The following is an 18,985-nucleotide window of genomic DNA, read 5'->3' on the forward strand; positions in this document are numbered from 1 at the left end:
CATCTTTAGAATTTTCGATACAGAGACTGGCGCGCTGGAGGTAAAAATGTTTTTTCTGTACAATGTTGCCATGGCTCGCTTTGGAATCATTGAGTTTGTTAATCAAAAATTCGTTGAAGCTTTACAAAATACGAAATCTATAATAAAACAAAGTTACTTCGTAAAAAAGAAAGGCATTCCTGCCTGATGATGTTTGAATTTAGAATCGTATTCTTCAAACAAGGCATGTTGAAAATTAATAATGCAAGATGCTTTATAATAATACGAGAAAAGGTAAAATACCGGAAGATACCAGGAATTTAAATGAACTCTTTGTTAAATTAATATCACACAACATGCCATTTAGTAACCCGTTTTCCTATCTCAAGGAAACATTGCACAAATTAAAATGCCGTCTAGGTTTTAGGATTTATGGCGCCTGTCTATTCCTCTATTAAAAAGCATTTTGCAGTGTTTTAAATGTGTATTCAGCAGGTGGAATTATCTTTCGTTGGATCTGCTCCGATTATCTATTCGTAGAAAATCAAATAATAATTTAAAAAAAAGCTAAGAAAAATCTGAAAGGTTTCAGATTTTAAACTATGTCCTAAGGGGCGTTTTTTTTTTTTTTTTTTTCTTTAACGTTTTGTGTGTTACCTTTATTTATTAAATATCATGTTGTACGTACTCAAACCATAAAATACAGTTCAACAGCAATATCGCAAAATAATTTTAAAATGAGCCTATCTTTAGAATTTCCGATACACAGTCTGGCGCGGTGGAGATAAAAATGTTTTTTTTTTTCGCATAGTGTTGCCATGCTACGCTTTGAAATCATTGAGTTTGTTAATCAGAACTTCGTTGAAGTGTTACAAAATATGAAATCGATAATGGCGATAATTTTTGATGGCTCTAAGTACCGTCGTTTTATAACAGTGCGAGAAACATACATACATTTATGCAGATTCTTCATTATTTAATTTCTTTAAATATAATACAGGGCGATAATAGTAGGTGGCAACAATTCGAAAAGTGAAACAACGCTTGTAGTGAATGGACGCAAAATGCCAAAACGAAATTAATAGTCCTTCTGTACAAATTGTCCCTTCGGACTAATTATAATTAGTAAAAAGTATAATATAAAGACAATTTTTTGAGAGAATTAACGATGCACCTTTATTTCCGTTCGTGCATAATGAAAGGGGAAAGGAAAATTGGTTAGCATTAATTAAGAATTTCTCCAAGTGAATTATTCTTGACGCAAACTGAAGAAAGTGCGCCAAGACAAGTTTTTGAATTTCTGGGTAAGTTTCTCACCAAATTTCACAAAATTTAATATTTAGGCATAATCTGAGTCTTAGTATCGAAATATGGAAAAAAATTGGTATGTCATTTCAGAAGAAGTCCAATTTTGTACCTGTGTTAGAACAATAAATGTACAGTAAGACCCCGCTTAACGCGGGGGATATGTTCCATCAAAGAAGAGCGTAATGCGAAACAGCGCTAAACGAGGCTATCTTTACATGTAAATATTGGAGTTACTGGAAGATGGCTAGGAAATTGGTTAGGTATTAAATTTAAAAAGTATGTTTTTTAATAAAAATAAAAACCAAACATTTATTTCTTAAAGCCCAAATTAATACCACATTATTATTTCTTGCAAAAATAAAAACAAAATATAAAAAACAAAACGAATATTCTTAAAAAAAAAAAAAAAAAAAAAAAAAAAATAAATTCTCAGTCATATTTAGTTAGCCTTCCGCGTTTTCAGTGTTCTGCCTTTTTGTGACAAAAGCATCTAATGTTGTTTGCCTTTTTCTTTTGCGTTGTTCTCTTAAAAGTTCTTCATAAACGGATAGAGCATCTCTAACACCACGCCTTACTTTTGAGCTCCTGTCAAAATTCGGATCATTTTCAATAAATTGATCCATTATTTCAGTTATGGTAGACAAACTCCTTTTTACAAACGCCATCGAAAGTTCTTTTTGCTCTTCTTCTGAATCACCGCTGTCAACATTTTTGTTTTCTTCTTGTTCAGTTAATTCATTGAGCTCATCATTAGAAAGACTAGCCGCTGCTTCTTGAATTATTTCTTCGACATCTTCCACATTTACCCCTTCAAAATATGTCTGTACAATACCGCACCAAACAAGAAATACAAGTACACTCTTTCGGATATGTATTTGAAACCTATCGCTGCATAATATTTCGGGGAATCCCCGTATGCTGCGAGCGATTTCGTGGAATCCCCGGGTTGAAATAAAAGAACGCTAAACCGAAACAGCGTTAAGCGGGGTCTTACTGTACTATACATCCTACGCATTCGAGACAAGAAAAACGCAAGTTAAATTTCGCGAGTTGGCCCTGTAGAACGGAAAAGTGAATAACCGTTCTCTTTTGTAGAGTGTACTACATTTGTAGTGACTTAACTGCAGTCATCGGAAAAATTCGAAGACGGCGTAAGAAAATTCCATGCCATTTTATCCTTGAAGTCACACTACTTCAAAACAGCATTTCCCTCCTGCAACACATACTGGAAATTGTTTTTGCTGCTAATATGCTGTGCATGCCGTGAAGCACAATGTACAGGGGCAGCTCTGCTGGTTGAGAAGTCGTTTGCGCATAAAAGCAATATGCATGCTTTTATTTATTTATTTATTAACTGTAGCCTTCTTGTTCCTTTATTTTCACCACGTGAAGCAAGCTTCTTTTATTGTATTCCGTATTCACGGAGTATGAGATCTTCCGCTTTTAATTAGTTAGCTATTTTTAGATGACGCAATAAAAACTGGTTAATCTTTTAATCATTTTCTTTTTCCCGCCATTTAACTGCCCTTTTGAATAAGAAAGCTCTGGATTTTTTATGAAATCTTTATTAGAAAATTAAGGGATTTCCAACATGTTTCTGCGAGAAACCGTGGAAACATTTGCAGTGTGATACTCCAATGTTCGGAATGTTTAGCCTGGATACATCCCCCCCACACACACACACAGCCATACAATGACTGACAAAATTCCTTCGGTGGTTTACGGTTCGATAATTGTAGCCAAATCGGTCCAACCCATTATAAAAAATCTGTTGTGTACACTACATGAGCTCCTTGCACGGAATATTAAGTTATACCCAATTTTCCTAAATTTCATTTAAACTTATTGAAATGATTTAAATCCACATCGCCGATAGCGCATAAACCACACTGGAGTTAGTGCACTCTTTAAAATTCACTATTTTTATTTACCATAGCGATACTCTGACGCTAGGTCCACTTAACAGTATTATATTTCGTTCATATTATAACTCATAATGCACAAAATTTATATCATTTAAAGAATTATCTAATCGTTGCCACATGTTCTATTCAAATACTATAATAAAGCTAGAACGATGTATAAAAGAAATTAAGCAAACAAAACAAAAATGAAACAGTTTTTCAAAGACGATTGACTCATACAATTAATTCAGTTCTCACTTCGCGAAAAGGCAAAAATACATAAAAACTCAAAATATCTGTATTAATAATTACGAAGTAAATCTTGAACACTTATTTCCTCAAAAAAATTCCAGAAAGGACTAAGCGTGATTTATTTCTGAATAATAAATGAAGGCGTTATCTTTGTTGTTGCGAAGCAAAGTTTCCCTAGATTGGCAACAAATCCACTAGTCTGCTGTTTCAGATATAAACAAGCAAAGGCCGCCATCAAAAAATTATTAGGCTTAGCGGCACTTAAACAACTTTAAAATTCTTTCATTTATTTTATAACTCAGGATGCAAAAAATTATATCATGTGAAGAATTATGTAATCGTTACCACTTGTTCTATTCAAATACTATAATAAATCTAAAATTATTTATAAAAGAATTAAACAAACAAAAAAAACATGCCTAATGCATAAGCGCTACTCGTAAATATTTTCGTCTGTGCGAGTAAGACTGGCGACAATATTTGCTGCTAATACGAAATACTTATTTCCTCGAATTTCGTTAGAGAAATTTTTCTCATTTAATTAATTCAGTTCTCACTTCGCGGCAAAGTCAAAATACATAAAAACTCAAAATATCTTCATTAAAAATTGAAAGATATAGAAAAACATAAAACACCAAAAAGAGTTAAAACAATTAAAAAATAATTTCTACAATTAAAATTAGAGTTTCTGCGCAAAAACAAGCAATTCCGCCGGCAGGCAGAAAGGTAGATTTTTCGGTGCACAAAACTAAAAGTTTAATTTTGGTCTCACTCGGCAAAAACACACTGAAGACGTAGAAACTGACTTAATTCGTTGCGGACGCTATATGCTGAGTCAATGTATGAGATAATTTAATAACTTAAATGATGATTCCAGAATGGATTAAGCACGATTTATTTCGCGATAATAAAAGAAGACGCTGTCTTTGTTGTTGTGGAGCTTAGTTTCTCTAGATTGGCAACAAATCCACTATTTTGCTAAATTTCAAATGCAAACAAATATGGCTGCTATGCTACACAAAAATTAGGCTTAGCCGCACTTAAATAACTTTTAAATTGTTGATAATTCTACAACTATAACCTGCAGTTTAACTAAAGGCATAATAAGCCTTAACCGAAAAATAAGAACAGCATAATTTAATAATTTTAAAGCAAAAAATGCCCAATTTTCCAACCTATAAGAATAAAAAACTGAGCGCACGGAAGGGAGTAACAGAGTGGGTATATATATATAATTAATAAACTAGGTTGTAAGTACTATACTAAAAAGACCAATTTGGTCAAAAACATTTGCGCAATATGCTGCAAAATTAAGGAAATGAGAAGAGAAATTGTAGTCAGCTCGCCAAAAAGTTACCAGGAGCTGTGGCTCCAAGAAAAAGTTCAACACAGTTTTATAAAAAACAAAGACATTGAAGGGTGAAAAATTAGACTACACGCGAGATAAAATGTAAATTATAAAACACAGTAAAATACTAACCGTTGGATGCAAGTTAAAGGCAAAAAATACAGTAAAATACCAGTCGATGTGACAAGTTAAAACATATAAAAAAACTAATCGATGGAACAAGTTAAAACAAATAAAAACATATAAAAATTATAAAGCGGAAAATGGTAAATTAGCTAAATTCGAGGTCCAACCTGGCTTTTCAAGGGAAATTTTTGGTTAAACGTCGAACCAAGCTAACTCCATTACGCGTTTCGCCGAAACAGACAATTGAAACTTTTGCGTTACGAAATTTTTTGATTAATTAGATAAATTGTCCTAATAATTTTTTTTAGTCTCAATTCTCTATTCCAATTTCCCAACGCGTCCGCATAAAATGACACATTAAAGTGTAAAAAATGTAAATGCAACTCCAATGTACAGCAATAATAAATAAAATAATAATAATAATAATACATATCGGTCACATATCCTTTTCGTACAGCCAATTGCTACCAAAAAGGGAGGTGCAAATCTACATGTTATAGCAGTCTCTCATATCAAATTTCAACGTTCTAAGGCTATTTGTTTTTCACTTATGCCAGATAAATACATACTTACGTACGTGCCACAAAAAAATCCCATCTGAATCCATTTTAAATCAGTTTTATAATTCCTTTGGAGGGGAGACCTTTATTTTGTCCTTACGTACAGATGTTACGGAGAAGCATCGTTAAATTACCTTCGATAGCGGTCAAAATGAATATTTTCGTTACAATATGGTACCCGAAATTTTTCGTGATTACAGTACTTCCTTTACTTCGTACAAGGAAGTAAAAATTTAACTCATTCGTCACTCATGATAATTGAGCCAAGTGTTACTTTTCTCTGGATTAAGTGTGTTTAGAGTTTTAGCATTTCGACTTATTGAACCAAATACCCTGAGTTCTTCTATTTTTTTCATGATCCTCCATTTAAGAAATAAATAACGCATGTTCCGACATATAACGTGCACTTTCGTCTTTACGAAAATACCTGAAAGATACATGTAGATACATGAAAGATACATCTTATTTTTGAAATCATTCATTGGATGATTTTTTTTTCGGCGTGATCGAATAACGGTATACTGAATTGACGGGCGCTAAGGGTAACAGTACGTGTGGGAGGAAATAATTGCTGATGAACTGAATTTTATGGTTTAAGTGCGAAGAACAGGATATTTAATAAATAAAGGTAACACACAAAACGTTTAAAAAACGCAATTTTGGACGTAATATGCAATCTGAAAGCTTTCAGATTTTTATTTCCTTGTACGAAGTAAAAAGGAAGTATTGTAATCGCGAAAAGTTTCAGGCAACATATTTCAACGAAAATATCCATTTTGACCGCTATCGAATGCAATTTAGCGATGTTTTTGCTTGATATCTGTACGTAAGGACAGAGTAAAAGACTCTTTTCCTCCAAAAAAATTATAAAACTGCTTTAAAATGAATTCTGAAGAGAATTTTTCGTGGCGTCTGTACGAACGTATGTGCGTACTTATCTCGCATAACTCAAAAACGAGTAGCCTCAGAACGTTGAAATTTTGTATATAGGACTGCTATAACATGTAGATGTGCACTTCGTATTTTGGTTGCAGTCGGTCGCACCAAACATATATAAATATAGTTAGTTATATATATATCCACTCTGTTACCCGGCTCGGTGATCTTAGTTTCTTTACTCTTATATGTTTGTAAATTAAACATTTTTTGCTTTAATAATGATTGAATTATGTTGTTTTTATCTTCCCGTTCAGGTTTTTATGCCTTTAGTAAATCTCTATGCAATATTTTTCGAATTATCAACAATTTTAAAGTTGTTTAAGTGCCGCTAAGCCTAATCCTTTTCTTGATGGCGGTCATTATTTGTTTACATTTGAAACAGCAGACTAGTGGATTTGTTGCCAATTAGAGAAACGTAGCTTCGCAAGAACAAAGATAACGCCTTCATTTATTATTGCCAATTAAATCATGCGTAATCTTTTCTGGAATTTTTTCGAGGAAATAAGTGTTTAAAATTTACTTCGTAATTTTTAATATAGATATTTTGAGTTTTTATGTATTTTTGCCTTCTCACTAAGTGAGAACTGAATTAATTGAATGAAAAATACTCAATCGTCTGTGAAAAACTGTTTCTTTTTTGTTTTGTTTGCTTAATTTCTTTTATACATCGTTCTAGCTTTATTATAGTATTTGAATAGAACATGTGGCAACGATTAGATAATTCTATTTTGTAAATGATATAAATTTTGTGCATTGTGAGTTATAATATGAACGAAATATAATACTGTTAAGTGAATCTAGCGCCAGAGTGTCGCTATGTTAAACAAATACTAGAGTGAATTTTAAGGAATGCATTTATTCTATTTTTGCTTATGCGCTGTCGGTGAAGTAGATTTAATTCAATCCAATAAGTTTAAACGAAATGCAAGAAAAAATGTGTATAATTTAATATTCCGTAAAGGAAGTCATGTGGTGTATACATCAGATTTGTTCCATTAGAATTAAGAACTTTTATCTATAATTATAGCAAAAAACTGCTAGATTTGTTTTAGTAATTCCATTAGTTTGTGAATTTTAAGAAATAAATTTCCCGTCACCATTGGGAAAAATGACAACCAATGTTTCAATTCCCTAAAAATAAATGCAATTTTAATGCAACGATACCTATCACTATCTGTAAGACAAAGTGACACACTCATAGAAAAGTCATAAACTAACTAGCAAACCGTCCTGTATGTGAAAGCACAATTGAGGAATTTTCGATTATTAATGAACTTCGCTTTCGTGTACAGGAAGAAGCAAAATATAAATATTTCTCTGTGTTTATTTCCAAAAGATATTGTAGTGGAGAGTAAGTAGATGGAGTTTTAGTTTTTGCAGAGCGTGTTTTTTATCGGGCATTGTGCCAGTGGACCGAAGACCTTGAGCAATTACCAGAGAATAACACCGTAAACGATGCCAGTTATTGATGATAAATCCTCCACGATGACGTAGCATTCTGTAACGACTGCGTGAGATAGATAGTTAGGTAAAGAGGTTAGAAGGGTCGGGGTGGGTGAGCAGAAGCACGATCTGGGAAAGGAGGATAGGCTATTTCAGCGCAAAAAATCGTGTGAATTTATCTTTGTTTTTTCCAATAACAACGCTGTTCAAGGAGAAATGATGTTTACTAAATTTTCTAGGTTTTATAACATCGTACCTGTTGTTTTTAATATACAGGGTGTCTATTTTAAAGAACCTTATTTTAGTTCAAGAACCCTGTTTTAAAGCCCACATACAAGCGAAACGAGTGATCAGAAAATTGTGAAATTTAATGAATGGATGAGAATGTCTTTCAGCGAAAAAAACGAATTACAGTGGAATCTCGAAATACGAGTTTAATTCTTTCCAGCATTAAGGTCGTATAGCGAATTTCTCGTATCTAGAAACACACTTTCCCATTGACAATAATGGAAATCCAGTTAATCCGTTCCTCACCCCCAAAACTATCAGCATATAAATCGAACCTCGGACCGAACTACCAGTGTTCAGCGTCTTTACCGCTCGGCGGTTGGTGGGCCTCCACTGTATAAGGATTAGCATTGTTGGGTGCCCTGTTTCGAGTCCCGAAGTAGATTCGGAATTTCTGACTGTATAGTATATCTGTAGCGAACTAAAAATGGTGGTGGATGATGATTCTCCAGCACCAGGATTTGTCATTTGGGTCCCCGATCCCCAGTCGCCCTTTAAAAGGGTATATCAACTATTTCTCTCGCCTTCTTAGCATGCCTTGCATGCCTTCGTGGTGTAGTAGTCAGCACACTCGGCGCGTATTCGAGAGGTCCGTGGTTCGAGTCCCGGCGAGGGAGTTACTCATTTTTCATCTGTCTTGCTTGAAAAATACCTAATTTTTGAAGGACTTCATTTCAAAAAAAATTTGGGAAATTTTACTTTAAAACTTTAATATTAAAACATTTCAGTTTTTCTTAATTACTTTAATTTTTGCAATTTTCACACAAAAAATCTTTCACTTAATTTTTTTAACAATTTTCACAATTTTTCAACAGAACACACATTTTAAATTACAAAAAGTTTACATTTTTTTCACATACCACTTCACTTTAATTTCCTTCAAGCAAACTTACATCTCTTGATTGGCTTAGTTGCTTAACTCCCTAAATAATTGATATTACTACCTTTAGGATTTTTAATTTAATTTATTTAATTTTTAATATTAATGTTTACAAAAAAAATTTTTACTATAACAAAGTTAGCATTGACACTCAACTTTACCTACATAAGCGCCATCTATATAATTTGAAGAACACACTTACTTCTCTTTCACAACACTTTTGCAGACCCCAAGACTCATATAGTAGGTAAGTTAGAATTAAAACTTACTATTTACTTGTTTTAAGTATTTTTTTTTTAAATTATTTTGGCTTTTTTCTTTTTTTAGAATTTAAATTTGCTTTTTTACTTTTATACGTATTTGTTAAGAATTTAAATTTTTTTAAATTTATATTTAATTAAAAGTGTATTTAAATTTAATTTTTTTTAATTAAATTCAATTTATTCTTATGAAACAATAATGTCTCTACGGTATATTCGCATAATGATTTGTGAGTGCATGAAGCAATGAAGGATATTATTTTTTCTATACATCATATTTCTTATGCATATTTTTAAAATAACTGATAATTGTTGTTTAAAAAGAAAGAACGAAACTTAAGCATTCCAGATCTGAAAATGAGCAGAAAATTAAATACTATGCATATTATTTTATGTATTTTTAAACTTTTTTTTCCAATGGCAGATTGTGAACAATTACAAATGCAGCCCAGTCCATTAATCTATACAAGGCCAGATGTGGTGGTTTTTTTATTATGAAGGCACACAATAGGTGGGTCACCATCGCCTTTCCTATGAAGGGACGGACGGTTACAACCATGCCTTCTCCGGGATTCGAATTCAGGTCCTTCGTCATCGCAGTCAGCTTCCCTGGCCACTATACCGACTGGGCGGCAAGATTTTTATAAACTTAAACTAGTAGTTAACTATTAAAACCCATTATTAGCCCAAAGGGACGTCAGACTCGTATTAGTCTCAAAACGGAATTTAGCGTCACTTCGTTTTCTGCGTTGGTTCACTTTTCAGACTAATATTATCGCCCTGTATTAAATTTAAAGAAGCTAAATAATGAAGAATCTGCATGAATGTTTCTCGCAATGTGACAAAACAACGGTTCCTAGAGCCATCCAATTTTGAATAACGTAGTTCTCCATGGGCACTCGGAAGCCAGCATTTTGAATTTCGGATTTGTTTTATTATCTGTTTCAAACTTTGTGAAACTTGAATGAATTTTTGATTAACAAATTCAGCGATTTCAAAGCGAACAATAGAAACACTGTACGGGAAAAAAAAAAAAAAAAAAGCATTTGTCTCCAGCGCGCGAGACTGTGCATCGGAAATTCTAAAAATTGTTTTGCTGTTTTTAAATATTTTGTAACATTTCTGCCGAACTGAAATTGATATGGTTTAAGTGCGAAAAACGTGATATTTAATAAATAAAGTTAACGCACAAAACGTTAAAAAAAAAAAAAAAGCCCTTTTTGCGTTATATAAAATCTGAAGGCTTTCAAATTTTATTTATTTATTATTTTATTTATTTTTGTAAATAATTTTATGCATGAATTATAAAATATTTTTTTCTTCTGCAGGTAAGAAGAGATGCTTTTAAATTCAGAATTCCTTAATACGTAAGTATTTAATACTTTTAGGAATTCAATTTTTTTGTTTGGTAACCTTTTAAGTGGGGCGGTAATGCAGAACTGTATTTAAACGTTCTTCTGTTAACTAAATTTGTATAATTACTTATTTTAATCTCAGTTTTCATAAATTTTCATACATTAAGATGATATTTATGATATTAAAGAAAGTAAGAAAACAAATGTATTTGGAATTATAAACTAACATATACTGCCTAGTGGCAAAACATCTGAAAGGCGGTCATATTGTGGCTCAAGGGTAGATAGAAACCTTTTCGTTTTGCTTAATACGCCATATAATTTAATAAAAAAAAAACTATCTCCATGAAATTTGAAGTCAAATTTAAAAAGCAAATGTGCACTTATTTCGTTTTAATGAATGTTTTAGATAAAAATATTAATTTCCGTGATTAAATAAATAGAATCAGAATGTTGAAAATTTAAAAAAATAAAAAATCTGAAAGCGTTCAGATTTTAGTATATCTCCAAAAGGGCCCTTTTAAAACTTAATACGGTTATCAGTAGAAATGATCGTAGAGATGACCCAGGTGGAATAGCGAAACATTTTATAGGAATATTAGGTGAATATGCATTTATATTTAGACTAAACATGCTAACGTTATATATCTTTTATACCCGATGTCAGTTAAGTTAGATAGAGAGTAATGTATTTAACAACAGAGAGAACGTATCGCTGTAATCCTTCTCTAATTATTGATATTTGATGTAACAAAACCGGGTGAGGGTATTTTCTTATGTTATCAGTTTATTAAAATCCTGACATCATTAATTTCGCGTATTTCGCCGATATTCAATTTTAGTCGATTAAATGTGGCAAAAAAAATTATCATAAATGATCAGAAATCAATAACGTGAACACACAAACAGACATTCTTTTTTCTGTATATACACATTTCCTAAACCTTACAAATTCTTGATTAACAAACTAATATACTCTTGAAAGTGAGCAGTGGCAACAGTTTTGGAAATAGAGCATTATTATCTCCAACGCGCGAGACGGCGCAAAACTATGTTTCGAGACTAAATACACTTTTGAGCTAAATATTTTTATCAAGAAATGAAAAGGTAATTTATTATTTACATTTCAAGTCACTGTTCACTTTAAAAAGCACGGCTAATCTTTGGAATATGGTAACAGGTAGTTTGGCGACATTTTGGTAAGGCGATAAAGGTTACTAGCTAGGACTTTAGCAGTGTACATGGATAACGTCAAGAGTGTGCGCAATGCCATTTTTGTGCAATTCTGGGATGTTTTTTAAGTGAGAATAGGTCGACGTGTACATGGATATCGTGTATGTGCAATTCTTAAAAACGCGGCAAGCAGTTTGCGATTCTGCATTTTCTCCCAATTTCGCACCTAATCTTCGTCATGATTAAACATTTTTGTTTCATAAAAGCTCTAGTATAAACGTAATTCGGCTAGCAGATTATTGGAAAAAAATGTTGAGTTAAAAAAAAATAATAAATAAAAAAAAAATAAATAAAAAAATAAAAAAAAAAAATTAAAAAAATCTGAAATGTTTCAGATTTTAAATTACGTCCAAAAGGGCGTTTTTTAACATCTTTTGTGTTACCTTTCTTTATACCTTTCTTTATTAAATATCATGTTCCTCGCACTTAAACCATAAGATCCAGTGCAACAGCAATATCGCAAAATAGTTTTAAAACGAGCATATCTTTAGAATTTCCGATACAGAGACTCACGCGCTGGAGATAAAAATGTTTTTTCTGCACAACGTTGCCATTGCTCGCTTTGAAATCCTTGAGTTTGTTAATCAAAAATTCGTCAAAGTTTTAAAAAATAGGAAATCGATCATAAAACAAATTTCAAATTTCAAATTTGGTCTTCCACATGCTCATATTCGTTGGAGGATTACGTTATTCAAAATTCGATGACTCTATGTACCGTTGTTTTATCACAATACGAGAAATATACATACATTTATGCAGATTTTTCATTATTTAATTTCTTCAAATATAATGCAGAACTCTAACATTTTGTGGCAACAGTTTGAAAAGTGAACCGACATTTATGAGTCCGACGCAAAATGCCAAAACGAATAGTCCTTCGGGATTCAAATCCCTTTGGACTAAAAAAGCCTTTACTTCGTGAAAACAAAATGGCGCTACTAGGTTGCTGTAGCGGGGTTGGTCGCCAAATTTTCGCCAAAAAATCGCCAAGTTACCATAATTCGAAGATTAACCAAAAGCACGTTTGAATTCAAATGGAAAGATTATTAAAACCGCATTACATCAAAATATATTCCACTAGAGGAAGATCGATAACTGTGCAAAAATATTCACATGTGTGTTAAGATGGATATATATAGTTTTCTATCATATTTGTTTTCTGGTGAATGTAACGAATTTAATCGAGATTCTCATACTATTTTTTATAAAATTTATTGATTAATACTCATCCCCTCTGAGACAAATTTATTCGAGAATATACAGGGTGTACCGTAAATGTTGCGACGAACTTCTAGGGGAGGAAGGCCACATCATAAGGATTGAGAATTGCATAGGAACCGATGCCCGGAAATATCAGAGGTTGAAGATTGGAAAAGAAACAAGAGTGATTAATGTGAAACATTTATTGGACATGAATACAAATGGTGTACAACAGCTTGAATGTTACAACAGATGTTCGAAGTTTGCACCATCAGACGCCAAACATGCCTGACCCCGAAGAGACGATTTGAATGTCGCGAATTGTTTGATCTTTCTGGTGTAGGTTTTTTCCGATTTGCTTAACAATGTTCCACCAAATGTGAGGCGCAACAAGTGATTTCAACATGATGGGGCCCCCGCTCATTTTGGAATAGATGTTCGTAGCCATTTGAACAGATCATCTCCCCCATCGATGGATTGGGCGGGGCGGACCAGTCCCCCATGCCTACCGGATTTATCGAGCCTTGATTTCTTTTTGTGGGAAGCCATCAAAAGTGTTGCGTATCACGATCCTGTTGTATCTGAAATGCTATGTAAGCAACTATGAACTATGTAAGCATGTATGAACTACGTAAGCACGATCTATGTATTATGAACTACTTGTATATAAGCATGTACTGTGAGCTATGTAACTATGTAAGCATATATTATGAACTATGTAAGCATGTATACAGGATCAATGTATGCCCTTATAGGGCCCAAAAGGTATTGCCCCGGATAGTTGCGGAACCTGGACTAGACCCGAATAGTCTAAGTAAGCTGCACGGGTGTCCAGCTGTCAACTGTCAGCAGCTGTATCTGAAATGGATCTCGTGGCAAGACTCACCTATACGCAGCTGCTACAATCAAAGAAACTCCCGGCGTGTTGGAGCATGTCCGGCAATCAATGGTCCGTCGGTGTCAGGCATGTTTGGCGTCTGATGGTGCAGACTTCGAGCATCTGTTGTAACATTCAAGCTGTCGTGCACCATTTTTATTCATGTCCAAAAATGTTTAAAATTAATAACTCTTGTTTCTTTTGCCATCTTCCACCTCTGCTACTACTTACCCCTGACATTTCCGGGCATGGGTTCTTATGCAATTTTTAATCCTTGTGACGGGCCCTCCCTCGCAACATTTACGGGACACCCCGTATACTATGTTTTTGTAAAGTTTATTGATTAATGCTCATCCCCTCTCAGACAAATTTAATCGAGATTCACATACTATTTTACTCCAAAGGGGCTTTGTCTCTGAGGGACTATTGTTTTCGTTTTGCGATTTTTCGTTGGTTCACTATTAATGTCCGTTTCACTTTTCAAACTTTTGCCACCAAATGTTAAGAGTCCTGCATTATACTTGAAGAAATTAGGTAATGAAAAATCTGCATAAATGTATGTTTATTTCTCGCTTTGTGATAAAACAACGGTACATAGAGCCATCGAATTTTGAATGACGTAATCCTATTGCGAAAATGGGCACGGGGAAGCCCAAATTTGGAATTTGTTTTATTATCGATTTCATACTATTTACATACTATTTTACATACTATTTTTTCTGTAAGGTTTATTGATTAATGCTCATTCCCTCTCAGACTCATCTGAGATACCTTTATATTACGTTTGCCTGATTTCTAAGAAGCAGGATGCTGTTATGTTTGTACTTCAGGCTTTTGCTATGAGGAGTGATCTGCCAAAATCGATAAAAGGAACCGAGAATATGGTAACGTGGATGAAGAGGCACGTTCCTGCCTGTTAAGCTGGGCGCCTTTAAAGACTATGTTCAGTCTCGTCGCCACCCTGCTTGCCACAATGCTTATAATAAAGATAAAAAGACAGAAAAAAGAGGGTAACCAGGAATGAGTGCAAAAGCTCTGATAGACTGCGAGCTTAGCGAGAGCGTGAAAAACCTTAACAAACCCTTTTGGACGGCCGTTAAAATCTGAAACTTTTCTGTCCCCCCCCTCCTGCAATTTAAAACTTTCATCAGTTTGCCAAACACTGTCATGAAGGCCGTTACCAAAAGCAATATGAAAAATAAGGAAGAAGGAAAATAACCTCTATATCTCAGCTGGAGACCAAATAAAGAAATAAATATGTATTTTCAAATCGGAGGCAAATTTTACATTGTTTGCTCAAAAGATTCTGGAAAAAAGAGTGAAGCTTTTATGACACTAATTGAGGGGTAGAAAACATTTTATTCTTTTACTCTACGAATATTCGAGGATATAATGTCAAGGAAAGACTTGCATGTGACCGATAATATCAAGTTGTTTGCTTAGTTTCGTCGCGGTCCCTGTGCCTTATCAAAATGGTGTGGTATAAAATTTAATGAGCGCGATAAAAAAGAATTTCCAGAAAAAAGGTTATTAAAGTATTATGTCTCTTTTGAAATTCTTCGTATCCCGAAAAATTGCGTTTAGGTTTTGAAAAAAATATTTTTTTATTTCATTTTGAAACGCAAATAATATTAATATACAACAATATATTTAATCCGAAAATAATATTAATGTACAACAAAAAATGACAAAAAAAATACGAAAGCTTTCAGATTATACATTACGCCCAAAGGGGCGTTTTTTAACGCTTTGTGTGTTACCTTTATTTATTAATTATCATGTTCTACGCACTTAAACCATAAAATTCAGTTCAACGGCAATATCGGAAAATAATTTTAAAATGAGCCTATCTTTCGAATTTCCGGATACACAATCTCGCGCGTTGGTTGATGCGCTAATGTTTTGTTGTGTTGCCATTCCTCGCTTTGAAATCGTTGAGTTTCTTAATCAAAATTCGTTGAAGTGTTGCAAAATGTGTAATCGATAGTAAAACAAATTTCAAATTCCAAATTAGGTTTTCCAGCTGCCCTTTTCGCTGGAAGATGACGTTATTCAAAACTGGATGGCTCTAGGTACCGTTGTTTTATCACAGTGCGAGAAACATACATACATTTATGGAGATTCTCCATCATTTAATTTCTTTAAATATAATGTAGGGATGTTATAGTTGGTGGCAACAATTTGAAAAGTAAATCGACGCAAAATGTCAAAACCAAATTAATAGCCTTTCTGTGCTAACGACTTTTGGGCTAATTATGATGTTTGTAAAATACTTTTTAATAATGTAGGTAAATCTTTTAAGACCTTTTTCCACGTCTTTGGACTTTCTTTTTATCTTTGGTGTTTGTTCTAATTGATAGTCGCATCAGAGAGCATGACTTTTTAGTTGGATGGGGGAGGCGTAAGAAGTTATACTGTGATAGCATAGGCATATACGATAAATCTCGTCGCTTCACGTCTCTAATGATAGTGTTTTCCACTAATGCAAAAAATGCTGTGTAAAATAAAACATTCCAAACCAGCACTTTAATTCTATTTATTAAATTACGGCAAAATACTCTAAAACTCTGTGTCTAGAGGGCGAACAGGGTCACATTTTTGTAAAAGACATTTTAGGGAAATTGGCTTATGTTAATCATTGGGGAATGTCACGAAAATATCCATATAAAGCAAGCAAACCCATTCGCCGGTTGAACTACCAGTATTCGGCGATCTTACGCGGATTGCCGTGATGCTATGTAAAGACCTGAGAAATGCTGGTAATTCGTAGGAAATGTCAGAAAAGATTCTTGCGTTAGGCTTTGACGTCAGACTTTTAAGTCGCCTGCTTATAATCATGTCATTGCGTGATCCGTAAAAAGAAAGAGTCAGCTTATGTTTCTGATACATATCGCTATTAGGCAGGGTTGTTGCATTAATATGGAATTATTATCTCTGAAGGAATCTGATATTAACTCAAATTTCGTCCATACATGGAAAAGAAGTTCATCTCGAGCGAATGTCACTAGTTATGATAGACAAGAAATTATTCTATCTACAGAGGTGAATTGCTTTTATTGTATTCACAGAAATAGTTTACCTAAAATTTTTGTGTTATAAATGTTCTGTTTAATAGCCCTTATTCTTAGTGTCTTTCTACATCGTAATTTCAAGACAAACCTTTTGTATACGAAGAGGTGTTTGATCCCATTCGTCTCGAATAGCTTTCCAAAGCCCAAAGAGGGTTTATAGTTCGAGATTTGGGAAATCCTCTTTTTAAAAGTCCAAAAGGGCAAAATGGATGCAGTTTTACTGATTGATGGCACTGTGGGTTATAAGGTATTTATTAGCGTGCTTTCGTGGTGTAGTGGTCAGCACACTCGGCGCGTATTCGAGAAGTCCGAGGTTCTAATCCCGGCGACCGCATTGCTCATTTTTTCCTGTCTCAAACGTCAAAAATAAAATCCTAAGGACTCTACAGTGGCGCCCGAACTAAAAAAGGAGGTGGATGATGATTCTCCACCACCAGGATTTGGCGATTGGGTTTTCTAATTCCCAGTCGCCCTTTAAAAGGGGGAGTACATAAGGTTTTTGTCGCGCCCTCTTAGCATGCCTTTGTAGTGTAGCAGTCAGCACGCTCGGCGCTTATTTGAGAGGTTCGAGTCCCGGCTAGGGCTTTGCTCCTTTTTCATCTTTCCTGCTTAAAAAATACCGAATGTTTCTACAGGGTAAAGAGAAAGCACATCATATTTGAAAATTGGTCATAAAATATGTTCTTGGTAATATGTGGTGTTGATCTTATTATTATTATTATTATTATTTATTTTTTTTTTTTTTTTTTTTTTTGTCTAGTCTCTTTACTTTTAATTTGCCGCTGTATGAAAAACCAGAAACAATCATAAATCCATTTGAAAATTTTTCTTTAGATTCTTTGAACCACGTTTTAAGATTTTTCTCTCCTCATTTATGATAATAAATGGATCCCTTTTTATTGCAGTGGTTTAAATACACGCGAGATTCATCGATTGTGACAACATTTTTCCACTTTTGTCTGGATAAATGTTTTTCTCATAAAGACTTCTGCAGCTGTGTTCTACGATACATTGTGGAGAAAGACGATGCACATTATAATTAGTTTCGCGTTTTTAAGATTTAAATCAACATTTTATTAAAAAACAACAACTACAGCTACTTTGTTTACCGTTTTGTTTGTCAACTTTGTTTTGATTTAAAACAAAAACAACTTTATTTATAGTTGACACAGAGCATTTTAATGATCTTACAACTGTCCTTTGAATTGACGGATTTTTGTTTAGCATTATACCTTTGTAATATTCGAAACATGCCGTTTCTTCCTTAGATATGTCCCTTAGAATGTGTACAGGTGGTAATGATGTTTGAATTTTGGCCGTGATGCTACTGTTTACTAACATTTATGACCATTCTCAAGTAGATGAAACGTTTCAGTTAAAATGCGTCACATGTTCAGTGTAAGAATCACATTGAAAATAAAGTAAATATGCATATGAACCAGTGGAAAAACGGTGATGCTTAGAGCCACTTAATTTAGAATTCATTTAGTTCTCCACTGGAATATAAGAACTTTGAAGACCAAATATTGACTTTCGGAATTTTCTTTATTTATTGTATATTTGATGCGAACAAACTCACCAATATAAAAGCGACTCGATAAAGCAAAATATATTTATCTTTCAAATTTAATCAACATGTAGTGTTCCTCCCTTTTATCTATTAACTAAGTGGGGAGGAACCTAATGAACACATAAGCATATAATCACTAAGTTCAGTAATAGAAACGTAAACTCCAGAAAGGTTCATTACCCTTAATTGCTCAAAATAAAGATATACAGTCGGCTCCTTTCTCAGAACATACAACAAAACTACGCATGTGTCAAAAGGCAAACGCACGCTAGGTCAGAAACCCTGATTCTCTCTCTGAAAGTCAGTGGAACTTCGACTTAAATACTACTCCTTCTCATTGGCATTTAACGCGATTCTAAAAACTCATTCTGGTAAGAAATTGCAAGCTGACA

The 18,985-nt window shown here is 33.6% G+C and overlaps 1 protein-coding gene and 1 long non-coding RNA gene across 7 annotated transcripts in view; one reads left to right on the top strand and one right to left on the bottom strand.

Moving 5' to 3' along the window:
• The window catches only part of LOC118181881 (uncharacterized), a 537,207-nt gene that overhangs the window by 218,003 nt on the left and 300,219 nt on the right, over positions 1–18,985 (top strand). The gene's annotated exons all lie outside the window — the stretch shown is intronic.
• LOC146997853 (uncharacterized) overlaps positions 1–18,985 on the bottom strand; it is a 90,510-nt gene that overhangs the window by 443 nt on the left and 71,082 nt on the right. The window lies entirely within an intron of this gene.

Source organism: Stegodyphus dumicola, chromosome 4, assembly GCF_044657685.1.
Source record: "Stegodyphus dumicola isolate Sdum_Otavi_A_Nest chromosome 4, ASM4465768v1".
Lineage (NCBI taxonomy): Eukaryota > Metazoa > Arthropoda > Arachnida > Araneae > Eresidae > Stegodyphus > Stegodyphus dumicola.